This window comes from Theropithecus gelada, chromosome 3 (assembly GCF_003255815.1).
Source record: "Theropithecus gelada isolate Dixy chromosome 3, Tgel_1.0, whole genome shotgun sequence".
Classification (NCBI taxonomy): Eukaryota; Metazoa; Chordata; class Mammalia; order Primates; family Cercopithecidae; genus Theropithecus; species Theropithecus gelada.
Genome location: NC_037670.1, coordinates 23434580 through 23439924, shown reverse-complemented (window position 1 = coordinate 23439924; position 5345 = coordinate 23434580). Strand labels below are relative to the sequence as shown.

The 5345-nt window shown below is 51.4% G+C and overlaps 1 pseudogene across 1 annotated transcript; it reads right to left on the bottom strand.

Annotated features, from left to right (window-relative positions):
- Nucleotides 1-352: 352 nt before the first annotated feature.
- On the bottom strand, nucleotides 353-1244 carry LOC112620117 (annotated as a pseudogene). Its single transcript, XR_003118476.1, has one exon. The product of XR_003118476.1 is annotated as a 60S ribosomal protein L7a pseudogene (transcript).
- Nucleotides 1245-5345: the final 4101 nt, after the last annotated feature.

Genomic DNA, 5345 nt, shown 5'->3' with positions numbered 1-5345 from the left:
TGCTGCACAGGAGAGTTTGCAAAGGGAGTGGGGAAAAGTAGGTAGCAGTAAGTCTCTCGCAGCTCCCATGCAGTTGGGAAGGCTGATCTCACTCCTGCAGTACTCTGCTGACAGTGCTGGATTTAGATCCAGGCAGTCTGTGCACAGAACTTAGAACTGCCCCAGGCCATCAGCTTCCCTGTGCAGATAGCAATCTTGGCTTTCGGGTCATGCTGTTCCCCATCTGCCCACAAGGCTGTGGGCAGCTCCTGAGGGTAGTGTCCGTAGAGCACTTCCCATTCACCCCTCCCTAGGTTCTGGTCAAGGGAGTTTGTCCCCACTTGAGATTATATTATAAAATTCAGTTGAAAACTTCTTTTTTTTTTTTTTTGAAGGAAAATTTGTATTTTAATTATTTTTATGTACAGAAAACTCAACAGTGTACGTTTAACCCAGCTTAGTGGCAAGTTCTTTAGCCTTTGCCTTTTCGAGCTTGGCGATACGAGCCACAGACTTGGGACCCAGGACATTGCCGCCCCAGTGACGGCGGATCTCATCGTATCTGTCATTGTAATTGGTCCTGATAGCTTCCACCAGCTTAGCCAAAGCGCCTTTGTCTTCCGAGTTCACCTGTGTGAAGGCGACAGTGGTGCAGGTCTTCCTGTGGACTAGACGGCCCAGTCTGGCCTTCCCCTTGATAATGCAGTAAGGGACCCCCATTTTACGACACAGGGCAGGCAAGAAGACAACCAGCTTGATGGGATCCACGTCATGTGCAATCACCACCAGCTGAGCCTTCTTGTTCTCCACCAAGGTGGTGACGGTGTTAACTCCTGCTCAAAGGACAGGTGGTCTCTTAGTGGGGACATCCCCTTTGCCAGCAGCTTTCTTCTCGGCCCGGGCCAACAGCCTCTGCTTCTTCTCTTGCTTTGTTTCTGGTCTGTACTTGTGGGCCAGCTTAAGCAGCTGAGTAGCTGTTTGGCGGTCCAGGGCCTGGGTGAACTGGTTAATAGCAGGAGGCACTTTCAGCCGCTTATAGAGGATGGCTCTCTGCCGCTGCAACCTGATATAGCGAGGCCATTTCACAAAGCGGGTGAGGTCTCTTTCGGGCTGGATGTCCTGTCCAATGCCAAAATTCTTAGGTCTTTTCTCAAACAGGGGATTCACCACTTTCTTGGCCTCCTGCTTTTTCACGACAGCAGGGGCCGGAGCCACCTTCTTTCCCTTGGCCTTCTTTCCTTTCGGCATCTTGGGCGGCGGGAGGAGAGAGACGAAAACTTCTTAATTCAGTTGAAAGCTTCTTTTAAGTTGTGACTCCTCCCTGAGTTCGTTGGCTGATTTCTCTGAGGGCCCCTGTGAGACATAATCAGGAATGGCTTCCCCCAGTTCATGCTGGAGACTGGGAATGTCTGCAAGGCACTTCCTGCTGCTGCTCCCACTTTTATATTTCATGTCACTCCCTGAATCTGTTCCAGCTCTGGATAGAGTTAAGACCTTCTCCCATGGCCTGGATTTTCAGATTCCCTGGTGGGTATGTGTGCTCTGGAGGCAGACTCTCCCCTCCTCACACTCTGGGGACTTAAACAGTTTTTCACTTGTCTCATGGAGTAGGCTGCCGCCTGCCACTTCTTTCAAAGGGTCTGTGGATTCTTTCGGTTTTCTTGTTAAGTTCCTGCTTTGGTTCTTGGAAAAAAAAATTCATTGTGAATCTCTACACACTATTCTTTCCTTCCAAATATGAGAGACACACTAATACTGCCTCTGATCTGCCATCTTGGAAAAAAACCTGACTGTGTATTTGCAAATAGCCTGTCTTCAAGCTCACTAATTCCTTCTTCTGCTTGATCAGTTCTGCTATTAAAAAACTCTGATGAATTCTTCAGTATGCCAATTGCACTAGAAGTCTGCCTGGTATTCTATTGTACTGTAGCCAAGCTGGCACTCAAATCATTAGACACAGTCTCTCCCATTCTTCCCTCCCCTTTCAACAGGTAGAGGAGCCTCAGTCCCATGGCCGCTACTGCCACAGGCCCACGAGGAGGACTGCCAGGCTTCCGCCAACGTTCACTTAAGGCTCAAGGGCTCTTCGGTCAGTTTATGGCTCTTCAGTCAGATTCTGGGTAGGCCCCATGAACTAGAGTCTTTTTCAAAGCTCCCCCAGCCTGCTGCCTTGAGGGATGCTGAAGTCCATGCATTTGCTAACACCAGCAGCCCAGGGGAGCTGGGTCCTGCCTCTGCCAGTATTCCAGTGGTGGAGCTTCAGTGAGGCTGGGCACCATGTACAGTGCCGAAGACCTCCTCATCGCTCATGGGTACAAACTGTTGAGAGACCTCCCAGCACCATGCAGGGATAACCCTGAGGGGTGCCAGCCAGCAAAGAGAAGGATGCGAGTGGTCTGTGGCCTGCTGAATAGGTATGAGGATGGCCCCACGGCCTTTGCACATCATGAGACATCTGCCAGGAAAGGACGTGGGAGTGACTCTGAAAGTTGCTGCACCACAGTGAGAGGCCATGGGGATCCCCAGAGCACTTCTGCTTCTAGAACCTCTGAGGCAGGGCTTCATAATCAACCAACTCCAGACTGTTAATGACCAAGCCAACTGGAGAAGAGGAGCGTGGGAAGTCAGCAGCCTGCTGGGTCCGAGGGTCCGAGAAGACCTGGAGGAATGACCCAAGCCAACAGTCCGCCTGTCCACATGAGGCAGGGTCTGCAGGAAGTCAGAGGAAGGACAGAGGATGTGATGAAGAAGACAACTTGGGGCCGGGTGCAGTGGCTCACTCCTGTAATCCCAACATTTTGGGAGGCTGAGGGGGTGGATCACTTGAGGTCAGGAGTTCGAGACCAGCCTGGCCAACATGGTGAAACCCCATCTCTACTAAAAATACAAAAATTAGTCGGGTGTGGTGGTCGGAGCCTGTAATCCCAGCTACTTGGGAGACTGAGGCAGGAGGCTCGCTTGAACTCAGAAGGCAGGGGTTTGAGCTGAAATCATGCCACTACACTCCAGCCTGGGCAACAGAGAGAGACTCGGTCTCAAATAAATGGATAAATAAGAAGGTAACTTGGGAAGAAGAGTTGAGAATGTTGGGTCCTGCCAAGTGGCTGAACATCTGCCTTGAAAGCTGCAACCAGCCAGGGAAATTCAGGTGGCAGGTGTCTGATGGTGATAGGGAGAAATTATTTCAAAATCTGTTACTGTTCATTCAAGGAGAATGTGTCGAATTCTCAAAACAAAGAGAAATCCCAATTATTGCCTAGAACTCGCCCCTCTCCCACCCCCTGTAACCCTCCGACCCGGAGCCTGAGTTGCACAGAAATTTCCGTTCCATTAAATGACAGACATTTACCTAAAATGCCACAATATTCTCCCAATTATGCACCAAATTTGAAATTCACACCCTTCTCAGGGTGGCTCCTTGGCCTCTTTTCCCCAGCCTAAGTTTGGGAGACCCCTCAAGCCCCCATCTGATGGCTTGCACCACCAATCCCACAGGGAGTAGAAAGTGGTGACAATCAGGACAGCCAGCAGTGGATCCATATGTCCCCAGGCATGAGCTCTGCGTGTCCAACTTTGGATTGGAGCCTCCAGTAGGTACCTCCACCATCATACAGGTCACCCCCCAGCACACCCCAAACCCCTGTGTCGGAAGACACAGTGCTCACTCGAATGTGGCATTCACGGTCAGCAGCAGCCTCCAACTGAGAAGGCCGGACTGGTGGTCGGCTTCCTTGTGGTCCCCTTGGAACTGGGCACTGCAAACGCCGTCTTACCCCAGGGCTCCCTCCACACCTCCAATCTGCCACGGCCCACAACAGCTTCATTCAGTACATTCCCTTTGATGACCCAAGGATGCGACGTATCAAACCAGCTCAACCCCAGGGTTTCTGTGAGGACACAAAGTTTGGTGATGAATCTTATAACTATAGTCCTGTCACTGCCCAAGAGCCAGCTCATGGAAACATGCTGATGGTGCCATTTGGAATTCACAGAGCCCGATACCATGTCAGGGAACAAGAGAGGCCCAGCCTCGGCTGATCCTAGCCCCTGGTGGCCATGGGGCCAGCTTCCCAGAAATAGAGAAAATGGTGACTTCCCTGACCAAAGAGACAGCTGTGTCATGAGAGGACAGCAGCCTGACGTGAGGGGCAGCCCGCACAGACACGCAGAAAGCCAAGTTTCTTCCCCAAACCCACAGGGCGAGGGTGCCCATGAAACTCAAACCAAACTCAAAAAGTTTGAAACTGGGATTCGGACTAAGAAAAGTTCAACGAAGTAAATGAACAAGACTGTATTTTGTTTGGTTTCCATCCCAGTGAAATCAGAATCACAGATGCCGGATATAGGTACGGATAGCAATGACTTAAACATGAGTCGGTCTGATAAGAGCACAGCTCTGCAACCACAGAGTCTGCCAAGCACGTCCTCCACCGCCCTGGGGCTGCAGGCTCTCACTGGAAGCATGGGTGGGAGAATGGAGCTCTGGAAACAAGATCTGGGGGGGGATCAGAAGAAGACAAAGAAACCGATGACCTTGGATTCGTTTACCTTACAAAGCACAGCGAACTCCACCCTTCTGGCTCTTGCCCAGGGCACCAGTACAGAGATCAGCAAACACAAACCAGTTTCCCCAAAGAACCCCAAAACTCACAGCTCCTTCCTGGTGCAAAGTTGGGAGAGTCTAGTGTGTTCCTGACTCCGAAATGTTCGGACCCTGCTGCCTCTGAAGCTCCAGTGCACATGGCATTCCCTTCTGGTGACCACAAACAGAGGTGAAGTGCCTGCAACCTGAAAGGTCACAGGTCCCTCAGCCCAGCTGGCAACAGTGCTTTTCCAAGGACTTCCTTGTCCATAAATCAGGCACCGATGACAAAAGCAGGCGGAAGTCAGCCCTGTGTGGGTGTCTATGGGCATGGAGTCCACCCTGGGCCCAAGTGGGAGGTGGTAAAGAAGGCACCCGCACATCTGTGCAGCAGCAAACAACGATTTGGGTGGTTTCTCCTGACACTAGTCAGCCATTGTGCCTGGACTTATTAAGTTAATGAGTAAGTTTTAACAAGGAGCTTCAAGAAGACAAAGAAGGAAGACAAAGAAAGCAGCAGTAGTAGCAGCTGCAGCAATGAGGAAAGTGAGGCGGAATAGCAGCATGAAAACTGTGCTGACCCCAGACTGGAGAATTCAGCCTTCTGTGCAAACAGCCTGGAAATGAGGGTTGAGCAACAGCCAAGAATGTGGGTGCTGGAGGACCTGGGTTTAGTTGGGAAGAGGTGGACATAAGTCTGAGAGCTGAGGTGAGGAGCTGGAGCCTGGCCGCCTGCGTGCCTGGCCTCTGTCCCCGGGCCCCTCTCAGGTGGAGGCGGCAGCCA